Here is a 12,214-nt window from a genome sequence, read left to right as displayed (position 1 = left end):
GGCTTCCCCAGAGAACCCTTGAGTTTGAGCCCGTCCTTATGGTGTGATTGCACAATTAACTGGCAACAAAGTCGGCGAGATTCTGTCGGGAACAGCTTTGCTACATAAAAAGGGATCTGTTTACAGTGCGGTGTCTATCAACACAAGAGCAAGGTCTCCTCCTGCAGATGGCTTTCTTTTCAAACAGACACGGTGCTGTGGGAAAACACTGCTTTAAAAGGTAAATGAGCAGAAGTCGCGGCGATTCAAGTTGGCAAACCCAGGCGGCTTCGTGGCAGGGGAGGCTACGGGATTTTCCAGATCGGACCCCAATGTTGTAAGCAGAGGTGGGATTCAGCAGGTTCTGACCAGTTCTGGAGAACCGGTAGTGGAACTTTTGAATAGTTCGGACAACTGGTAAATACCGCCTCTGACTGGCCCCACCCACATCTATTCTCTGCCTCCCGAGTCCCAGCTGATCAGGAGGAAATGGGGATTTTGCAGTAACCTTCCCCTGGAGTGGGGAGGGAGTGCAGATTTTACAGTATCCTTGCCCTGCCATGCCCATCAAGCCACACCCATCAAGCCACGGCCACCAAGCCATGCCCACAGAACTGGTTGTAAAAACTTTTTACTGCTTGTAAGGCCAGGAGACGAGGACCGTGTGTGTGCGTTTGTGTGTGTGTGTGTTTGTGTGTGGGATCAGGTCAAAACGATCAAGATAGTGGCTACAAAGCAGCTAAAAAGCAGACATTCACGGTCATCGTGGATTGTTGTCTTGACTTTACTGGTTTCAGGTAGTCCTCGACTTACAACCATTTCTTTAGGGATCATTTGCAGTTACAAATGAGCCGCAGTGATGCAGTGGTTAGAGTGCAGTACTGCAGGCTACTTCTGCTGCCTGCTGCCTGCCTGCAATTTAACAGCTCGAATCTCACTAGGCTCAAGGCTGACTTATGCTTCCGAGGTTGTTAAAAGGAGGACCCAGATTGTTGGGAGCCATAGGCTGACTCCGTAAACCGCTTAGAGAGGGTTGCAAAGTACTGTGAAGCTATTGCTACAATGACACTGCAAAAATGACTTCTGAGTGTACTTCACACTTACAACCATTACAGCATCCCCATGGTCATGTGATCAAAATTTAGGCACTTGGCATCTGGCATATACCGCGCTTCCCTGAAAATAAGACTGCATCTTATTTTCTTTTGACTCTCAAAATAAGCGCTTGGCCTTATTTTTTGAGAGGTCTTATTATTTTTGATGTGCAGGAGGCGGTGAGCGTGATCACCTCATGGCTGCTGCTGTGCTGCAATATTTTCAGGAAGGGCTTATTTTTGAGGGAGGGGTTATTTTAGCGCATGCGCCCAAACGCCCGATTGGGCTTATTATCCGTGGAGGTCTTATTTTCAGGAAAACAGGGTATTTATGGCGGGAGCAGCATCCCGGGGTCACATGATCATCATTTGCGATCTTTCCAGCTTCTGACAAACAAAAGCAATGGGGGAAGCAATGGGGGAAGTCAGATTCACTTAACGACCATAGGATTCACTTAACAATGAAAGTGATTTGCCATAACCATTGTGGCAAAAGTTGTAAAACAGAACACAACTCACTTGATAGCTGTCCGGCTCAGCATTTGACATTTTAGACTCTCTTCTCACTTTGATAAAAGTGGGTTTCCTAAAGTCACTTTTTTCGGTGCTGTTGGACATTCAAACAGTCACTAAGCAAATCGTTAGAAGTTGAGGACTAGCTGTGTGCAAAAAAGCTGCAAGGAGAATCTGTGAACACCCCAGATGGATTTCAACATCTTTGTTTTCCATTAGAGGCAGGTCAGCTAATGAATCAGGGCTGTTTCAACCTTAATTTCCGAGTCTAATTGCACTTGTTAAAATCCCTCCCTCCCTTGCGATGCTTTTTAATTATAATTCTGATCTAGAGTTCATCAATAAAACAATCCGTTCTCGTCATCAAAAGGAGGCACCTATCTCTCAGGCCATTGTAGGAGACCACAAATCAAAGCAGCCGTAAGCGGATTTGTGGCATAATATCTAAGGAGGCCTCTGTGACCCAACAGCTTTTGCCCGGAAAAAAGAAAGCGAAGTCCTTTTGAAGCGAGTGTTCTCCCCTCCTTCCATACAATGCTTGTTTCCTTGCTCTCCTTTGAAGAGTCTGGCCCAGAAACGGCCTCTGAGGGATCTCATTTTTCCCACAGAGCAGAGAAGAGTTGATTTTTTTCAAAGCAAAAGAAGAAGATCAGAAAAAAAGGTTCTGGGATCAAAATTTGTCCTCCAGCAGTGTGTCTTTGTTCAAAGCCCCCTTTGCTGGAGGTAAACTGTATAGAAATCACTCTGATGTGTATTTCTTCTTCTTTTTTTAATACAAGTGATTCTCCTCTAAATTTAATAAACAAAGACATGGATTTTTTCTCGACACCCCTTCCCTCCCCCCCCCGAACATGGGGCAGTATTTTTATGACATAACTTGTCTAAAAATGGTTTCATGACACTGATGGAGGTTAAGATGATTAGTGATGAAAAGAGGGCACAATCTTTAGGGAACCGCTATTTTTATTTAAATAATAATATCTTCCTAGTCCAGGTCCTTCGGGAGGACTTGATAGGAGGATAGTAAAGGTTAAAGGTAAAGGTTTCCCTTGCACATATGTGCTAGTCGTTCCTGACTCTAGGGGGCGGTGCTCATCTCCATTTCAAAGCAAAGAGCAGCGCTGTCCAAATACGTCTCTGTGGCCGGCATGACTAAGTGCTATAGGTGCACGAAACGCTATTACTTTCCCACCAAAGGTGGTTCCTATTTTTCTACTTGCATTTTTTATGTCCTTTCGAACTGCTAGGTTGGCAGAAGCTGGAGCAAGTAATGGGAGCTCACTCCGTTACGTGGTGCTAGGGATTCGAACCGGAGAACTGCCAACCTTTCTGATTGCCAAGCCCATCATCTTAGCCACTGAGCCACCGTGTCTCCTGATAGGAGGATAAAAGTGCCAAATCCAGTCTAAACATCTGGCTGACTGTGTGACCAACCATAATAATTTTCCTGAATTTGGAGTGACATTCTAAAACCTATACTCCAGAAACAATTTGATTGAAATAAAAGAGCCAGTTTGGTGTAAACATGAAGGTGCTGGCTTAGAAACTAGGGGAAACTGAGTTCTAGTCCCACTTTAGGCATGAAAACTGGCTGGATGACTGAGCCAATCATCAGGAGTTGATGAATTCTAGTTTATAGCAGCCACAACACCCGCAAATTTCAATGCCTCAGGAATCATGAGTCCCTGATCTTAGATATATTCTGTAAGTAAACACAATTGGTTCAAAAATTGTTGCTCCATGGCAGGAGTGTCAAACTCAAGGGCCGGGTGCTTAAATCTGTCCTATGGGGTTGCCCTGGAAACAGTGAAGGACCGACCCACAAGGTCTCTGCCCTACCGTGCTCCATCTTCGGCTATGACTTCCTTTTGTAACCCTCTGCTGGTGAAAACGGAGCCCAAGAGAGCTCCGTTTTAACTGGCAGAGCACAAGGGCCACCACAGGCGCCTGCGACACGAATGATATTGAGCTGACCATGTCCACCCTGGCCACACCCACCTGCCCCCGCAAGGTCGAACACAACCCTGATGTGGCCCTCAATGAAATAGAGTTTTACACCCTTGCTGTATGGTGCCCCGCTGCGCCCAGTTAAAGGTCACAACAACAGGAGTTTTAGAGTTCTGAATGGTCTACACCAGTGTTTCTCAACCTTGGCAACTTGAAGATGTCTGGACTTCAACTCCCAGAATTCACGGTCTACACACACTGGTCTACACACACACACTACATGAGGCTCTTCTTGAAAAGTATCTGGAAGGTTCGGTTGGTTCAAAATGTGGTGGCCCACATAATTTTGTCCAAGATTAGATATGCACATGTCATCTCTCCTGTCGCCCTTCATATTTAATGTGTTTGAATAGAATATAATAGCATAGTTGGAAGGTTGAACCTTGGCGGTCTTCTAGTCCAACCCCCTGCTCAGGCAGGAAACCCTACACCACTTCAGACAAATGGCTGTCCAACATCTTCTTAAAGACTTTCAGTGTTGGGACATTCACAACTTCTGGAGGCAACTTCTGTTCCACTGATTAATTGTTCTGTCAGGAAATTTCTCAGTTCTAAGTTGCTTCTCTCCTTGATTAGTTTCCACCCGTTGCTTCTTGTTCTACCCTCAGGTTCTTTGGAGAATAGCTTGACTCCCTCTTCTTTGTGGCAACCCCTGAGATATTGGAAGACTGCTATCATGTCTCCCCTAGTCCTTCTTTTCATTAAACTAGACATACCCAGTTCCTGCAACAGTTCTTCATATGTTTTAGTCTCCAGTCCCCTAATCATCTTTGTTGCTCTTCTCTGCACTCTTTCTAGAGTCATGTAGAGTTCATGTAGATGTTGTTTATTTCTATGTGCCTGTCAACGGCCAATTTGTCTAAGTGTCAGGCTTCCAGGAATTCTCTTGTTAAGTGAATCTGACTTCCCCATTGACTTTGCTTGTCAGAAGGTCACAAAAGGTGATCACATGAACCTGGGACACTGCAACCGTCATAAATATGAACCAGTTGCCAAGTGACCATAGGGATGCTGCAATGGTTATAAGTGTGAAAAATAGTCATAGATCCCTTTTTTTCAATGCCATTGTAACTTCGGTTACTGAACTGATTATATGATACTGGATTATGTTATTTGGATTATCCCTTAACTGAAAGACATTGATGACTGACTGCCTTATCCATATATGACTTGGACTGTTTGATGGACTCTGATACCTTTATTTCCACGAAAGTAAAAGCCTATTTAAACTGCAGTGTCTCTGTATGCTGATTTGTCTGTTCTCCAACACAACTCCCACAACGCTTCTCTGAACGCACTCGCTCTCCCAACGGAGAGCTTACCTAAAAGTGTGGAATGGAAGGATTTATATTCCTCACAGACAGCTGATCATTTGCATTCTTTTCAGAGAGTTCTTGAGGCCACCTGGAGGTTTATCTGTGTCCTCAAGGTCACCTGAGTACTGCTCCTGTGATCTGCATTTTTTCCTCTGGAAATCCATTCCTACTCCCACACCATTCAAAGGGCGTTCAGCCCAAATTGTATAGCTAAAATTCTGTAGAGATTCTCAGTCATCCAGGTCATGGTTGTCCCAAAGCAGAGGTGGTATTCAGCAGGTTCTGACCAGTTCTGGAGAACCGGTAGCAGAAATTTTGAGTAGTTCGGAGAACTGGTAAATACCACCTCTGGCTGGCCCTGCCCCCTTCTATTCTTTACTTCCCGAGTCCCAGCTGATCGGAAGGAATGGAGATTTTACAGTATCCTTCCCCTGCCACGCCCACCGAGCCACACCCACAGAACCGGTAGTAAAAAAAAAATGAATCCCACCACAGTCCCAAAGGTGCTTTTTTCAGAAGGCAATTGGACTTTCTTGTCCAGTTGCCTCCTGAAAAAGCACCTTTGGGACAACCATGAAGTGGATGACTGAGAATCTCTACAGACTGACATTGAACAGGCTTAGTGAGTCAGGAGGAGGTAGTCCTCGACTTACGACCCTTCTTGGGACTAGAATTTCTGTTGCTAATTAAGGCAGTTGTTAACTAATTTGTGCCCAATTTGACCTTTTTTGGCCATGATTGTTAAGGGTATCAGTCAGTGGTGAAATTCAATTTTTTTTAGTACTGGTTCTGTGGGCGTGGCTTGGTGGGAGTGGCAGGGGAAGGATACTGCAAAATCTCCATTCTCACCCCACTCTGGGGCCCGCCAGAGGTGGCATTTGCCGGTTGTCCGAACTACTCACAATTTCTGCTATCGGTTCTCCAGAACCTGTCAGAACCTGCTGGATTTCACCCCTGGTATCAGTGCAGGTATCACTGATACCCTTAACAATCACGGCCAAAAAAACCCCACAAGTGAATCACAAGGTCTTTAAGCTTCTCTCATTGCCTTTGTTTGTCAGAAGACACCTGGAAGATTGTATTGACCTCGAGAGGCTGCAACTGTCATAAATTCATGCCAGTTGCCAAGCACTGAATTTTGATCATGTGAGCGATACTACGATGATCATATATGGTCATAAGTCCCTTTTTTCAGTGTTGTAACTTTGCTTACTGAATGAATGGTTGTTAAATCGAGCACTGCCTGTCTAAACAAATCATCTGGTCCTCATCCTAAATGTGGCTAAATTTAATAATGGGGGGTGGTTCTTGACAGTTTAGCATCGTCCATAAATTCATGTGAGTTAGTTTCAGGTCCAGTGCATTGTGCAAAAACAGAAGATGGATTTGGTACCCAAATTTTGTACTGCATGAATACGACGCAGTCTGAATGCTTGATCTCTCGTCACTGTTGGTCCAATGAAACGCATCCTTTGACCCACTCTTTTTATTAGTGCAATAAAAGTCCTGTCCACACTGCTTAGCTAAAAACAGCTTTACTTTCCTCCCCCACATCTTTTAACTAATTCTCCCTCTCCATTCTGCCCCACATTTCCTATCGACATTTGCTCTAAAAGTAAATGATTTCAGGAAAAAGACCGTTAAGTGGTATGACCCATTTTACGCCAGACAGGGAAAAAGCAATTCTGGCTCTTTCTCGCCCCCCCCCCTCGAACCCAGAAGCTAAAAGGTTAGCCGAGACCTTGACTTGATCATGATGGAATTCCTTAAAGTCTGATTTAAAAAGGGGGGGGGGGGAAATCTGTTGACACCGCAGGCTCATAAGCATATTTTTAGCAGAGCTATAGGCGGCAATTGGGCATTTTGTAAATGTATAACCCCACATGCAACACACTCATAATTCACTAATGTTTGCTGAATGACAGGGTTAAGTGGCTGCTATTCCCCCTCTCCCACTGCACTAATATATTCAAGATCTGCTCTCTTCCTCTTGCTGGATGAATGTCAAACTGTTGCCCGAGCTGCCTAGATTTAGCGGCAGTTTTCCACCACGGAAAAGCCCAGCTTTGTAAAACGATCTTCATTTGTTTCTCTAATTTTTCCCTTGGACTTTCACTAATCACCAGTCCCATTAAGATTTTGATTGGGTGACTGCTTTCCAGAGACAAGTGATGCCACGTCCAGCAGGGTGCTGACCTTCATCCGTGAATGCTTGGGAGTCCACTTCTTTTTATTAAGCAGCCCTAAGACCTCCTCCTCTTCTGTTTTAAGCCACTGGGATAAACTTTAGATAGAATAGAATAGCAGAGTTGGACCTTGGAGGTCTTCTAGTTCAGTGATGGCGAACCTATGACACGCGTGTCAGTGCTGACACGCGTAGCCATTTGGGGTGACACGCACAGGATTTCATGCGATTCATCCTCGGCTCCTGCACGGCCGCTAAGGATGAAAGAATCTGTGCTGGAGGAACGGGGGGGGGGCGGGACGTGTTATCTCCCCCGCCCACACTCACTTACTGTATCGCCGCCGCCCCTTTCTGAGCGCAGGGGCTGCTGGTAAGGCGTGCGTGCCGTGCGCACACATGTCATCAGTGCGGCGAGGGAGGACCCGCAGGAGAGGAGCGCGGGAACAGTGCGCGCCTCTCTCCAGTCAGGCCGGCACAGAGAGTCTACTGGGATTGTCGGTTACGACCGCACCACAGCAGGGAATAGCGGAGTGCCAACGGGAACTGTGAGCGCCATTAGCAGCAACTATAAATTGCGCAAAATTATGTTTTTGTCGAAGTGACACACAACGCGAGTTATGCTCGATTTTTTGCCGATTTTTGACACACCACGCCAAAAAGGTTGCCCATCACTGTTCTAGTTCAACCCCTTGCCTAGGCAGGAAACCCCTACACCACTTCAGACAAATGGTTGCCCAACATCTTCTAGTGTTGGAGGATTCACAGCTTCTGGTGGCAATTTGTTCCACTGATTCATTGTTCTCACTGTTAGGAAATTCCTCCTTAGTTCTAGATTGCTTCTCTCCTTGATTAGTTTCCACCCATTGCTCCTTGTCCTGTCCTCAGGTGCTTTGGAGAATAGCTCGACTCCCTCTTGTTTGTGGCAGCCCCTGAGATATTGGAAGAGTGCTATCATGGGGAGAAATTTCCTGACAGTTAGAACAATGAATCAATGGAACAGAAGTTGCCTCCAGAAGTTGTGAATGTCCCAACACTGGAAGTCTTTAAGAAGATGTTGGATAGCCATTTGTCTGGAACGGTATAGGGTTTCCTGCCTAGGCAGGGGGTTGGACTAGAAGACCTCCAAGGTCCCTTCCAACTCTGCTATTGTATTGTATGTCACCCTTAGTCCTTCTTTTCATTAAACTAGACATATCCAATTCTTGGAACCGTTCTTCATGTTTTAGCCTCCAGTCCCCTAATCATCTTTGTTGCTCTTCTCTTCACTCTTTCTAGAGTCTCCACATCTTTTCTACATCGTGGCGACCAAAACTGAATTCAGTATTCCAAGTGTGGCCTTACCAAGGCCTTATAAAGTGGTATTAACACTTCATGTGATCTTGATTCTGTCCCTCTGTTTATGCAGCCAAAACTGTGTTGGCTTTTTGGGCAGCTGCTGCACACAGCTGGCTCATATTTAAATGTTGTCCACTAGGATTCCAAGATCCCTTTCAGAGTTACTACTGTTGAGCAAGGTACTACCTATACTGTACCTGTGCATTTCGTTTTTCTTGCCTAAATGTAGAACCTTACTTTTTTCACCCTAGAATTTCATTTCGTTAAATAGTGCCCAATGTTGAAAGAAACAATTTCATTGAGGTCTCTCAGACTACCCTTTCAACCACCAATATTTATTTTATGGGCACTTAGCTCCAAAAGTTGGGAACCGGAGGTTCTAACAAAGAAATTAAATTAAGGAGAATTTAGGAGAATAGGGAGAATTTAAATTAAGGAGAATTGAGAATTAAGGAGAAGCTTCCTAACAGTGAGAACAATTAACCAGTGGAAGGGCCTGCCCTTCAGAAGTCGTGGGGGATTCATTGCTGGAGGCCTTTAAGAAGAGACTAGAAAGTTACTTATCTGAAATGGTTTAGGGACGTGATGGCAAAGCTATCGCAAGTGTGCCAGAGGTGGCACCCAGAGCCCTCTCTGTGGGCACATGCGTTGTCACCAGCTGCTCTTCGGGTTTCTGGCATGCGCATGCTGGTCTTCATGTGCGGCAAAAACCCGAAGACCAGGTGGATATGTGCCGGAAACTCAAGGACCAGGTGGGCGGCGTGTGCATGCGCATCTGCCAGCTGGTTTTCAGGATTCCGGTGCTCCAGTTTGGCACTCAGTGCCAAAAAGGTTTGCCATCACTGGTATAGGGTCTCCTAAAGACCCTATATATTGAGCAGGGGGTTGGACTAGAAGACTTCTGAGGTTCCTTCTAAGATTGATTGATTGAACTTTTCCAATAATCCAATGTGTATAGTAGCATTTCTGAAGATTTAACCTGGCTCAGAAGAACGAGCATTAAGTATCTTGATATTGCTAGTCTTCTCAATGTGCTTGAGAAATGGCTGGACAGAGACGATCCTTTTGTAAGAATGTATTTACACCAGGGGTGTCAAACTCAAGGCTCGGGGGCCAGATCTGGCCCATGGGGCTACCCTGAAAACAGCAAAGGACTGGCCCACAGTGCCTCTGTCAGCAAAAATGGAGCTCGGGAGCTCTGTTTTTGCTGACAGAGGGTTGCAGGAGGCCATTGCAGCCAAGAACAGAGCTCAGGAGCCCATTTTCCCTTGGGCCACCACAGGTGCCTCCGACATGAGTAAGGTGACCAGACGTCCCGCTTTTTGTGTGACAGTCACGATTTTTTAAAATTTGTCCCGTGTCCTGCAGCGTGTTCAAAAAGTCCCGATTTTCCAGTGCTCGGTCCTGGGCCAAATGGCTCAGCTGTCAGAAGTTGGTTTTTTATTTTTTTTGCCTGCTTCACCATCAAGAGCATCCTGGAGCCAGTGGCCCAGCAGATCTCCCACCTGGTCATCATGTATGAGGAGGGCGAGGTAGACAGCAAGGTCATCCCGGACCTCACTGCCCCGGTGGCCACCGTGCAAACCACCGCCAGCAACCTGGTCTGGATGAGCTGAGGGGAGGCAGGCGGGGATCCTGTTGGGAGAGGCTGGCGATGGGGGTGGCTTTTGAAAGGGTTGGGGGCGTTGGGGGAAGGCTGCTTTGCAACCACAAGCAAAGTCCTGTCTAAACTTCTTGGTTCGCTCTCCCTGGCCTGGAGCAGACCATTCTCGGGAAAGCCGGGTTCTTCCTCCCTCCCTCCTTCCTCTTCCCTTCCTCCCTTTCCTCTTCCTCCCTTTCGCTTTCCTCTCCTCTTCCCTTCCCTCCCGTCTTTCCTTCCTTCCTTCTCCTCCCCTCCCTCCAGCCCAGAGGAGAAACAGCTACTTCTGGAGCTTCTTGAGAAGTTTCCTTGCCTGCTTTTCTCCTTCTCAAACGCCTTCCAATAACTGGCCAAGCTCTCCTCCCCAGAGTCTCTTTCTTCTGCCTGGGAATGGAATGGGTGTGTGTATGTTGTTGATTAAAACTTTTGCCACCCAGTGCTGTGGCTGAGATGAAGCCGCCAAGCTCCCGCCAGTACCCCCACCCAGGGCAGTGGCGCCTCCCCCTCTGCTTGGAGCACCTGAGCTGGGCACTGCATTACCCCTGCCCCCTCCTCCTCTGCCGTGCTTTTGAGGAGCCATAAGGCCGCAGGAGCCAGTAGGAAGGCGGTGGAGGGGGCGGGAGCAGGAAACAAAAGGCCCCATGGCTTCTCAAAAGCACAGTGGAGGAGGAGGCGGAGGCGGCAGGGGTAACGTGATGCCCAGCTCAGGTGCTCCGAGCGAAGGGGGAGGCGGCACCACCGCTGCCACGGGAGGGGGCACCAGCGGGAGCTTTGGCGGCTTCACCTCAGCCGCAGCGCCGGGTGGCAAAACTTTTAATCAAGAACTCCCCCCCCCCGTCAATGGTGTCTCGCTTAACCAATTTTAAAATCTGGTCACTTTAGACATGAGTGACGTCAGGCTGGCCATGCCCATTCCCCCCCCCCCCCGATCAAACACAACCCTGATGCAACCCTCCTATGAAATCGAATTTGACACCCCTGCTTTACACTCTCCACCTATCTGGTGCCTCTCAATAAATAGTGCAACCATAGTTTTTAGAATTCTGGCTTATTTTAGCTGATTAGAGATAGCTACCATGACCCAACAGCCCCAACTTTATTCTCTGAATTCTCCATACTGGTGCAAAAGTAATTCCTACTGAGCTGGATTACTCTTGAGAAAAGAGTATGGCAGGAATATTTTTCAAGTCCTGGAATAAATAGGAGGGCATGGCCTATTGTCTCTCATTCCAGTGTTCAGAAGAATGAATCTGTAAAAGTTCCTAACAGGAAGAGCAATTCAATAGCAGAACCAACCCATGATGGTGGCCTCCCCTTCCCAGGAAATGTTCAGCCAGATGATGGATGGCCATTCACCAGAGATGTGTTCCTATGGACTCTATAATTCTATGGAGTCTATAATTCTGAGTTCAGTGGGACTTTCTGGAAATTGGGTACCGATATGCAGTTTTAATGTGATGGATGCGGAAAAGGCTTTTATTTAGTGTCACTGTGTCCCAAATGTCTCCTATCAATTGGTCTTTCTTTCAATTCTCCTTGGTTTTGAAACTGCAACCTTGTAGTTCAAATATTTTTAGGTATTTTACAAAGGGTCTTGAAGTGTTTCGTCTACCGGAGATGGGCCATTGTCAGAATATTAATCATCCTTAGTTAAAACCAGAATGAGTAAACATGATTCCAGCCAGGAGATGGAATCTCTCTATCGATGATGAGTGGAAGGTTTTCCAATGTAAACATAGCCTTCTCTGCCACCTGCTGATAAAAAAAAATCTATCATCTTAGGGAACAAAAAATTCGTATCCTAGCGAGCTTTGAAAATCTTTTTAAAACGATGCTTTCCAAAAGATCCTCTCTTCTGCAACAAGATAATTAAGAAATGTTGATGGCATCTACCTGGAAAAGATGGACAATTTCTGAAATCAATGCAGGCAAAGGGAACAGAAATAGTTGTCAAATGATAAGATGCAAATGATACAAACACACCGAAGTTCAAAACAGTTTTTTTTATTTTTTTTTTTTCTGAGACAAACACATTGATTTTCTGGACCACAGTAGAGGATGGAAACCTTTCACAAACTTATTTATTTGAAAATACAAATATAAAATTATACTTTCCACATCTGTGATGTGAGAGACCCCCATCCAT

The sequence above is a fragment of the Thamnophis elegans genome, chromosome 4 (assembly GCF_009769535.1).
Source record: "Thamnophis elegans isolate rThaEle1 chromosome 4, rThaEle1.pri, whole genome shotgun sequence".
NCBI lineage: Eukaryota > Metazoa > Chordata > Lepidosauria > Squamata > Colubridae > Thamnophis > Thamnophis elegans.
The sequence above is the reverse complement of the archived record's forward strand: the minus strand, read 5'-3'. Positions refer to the sequence as shown.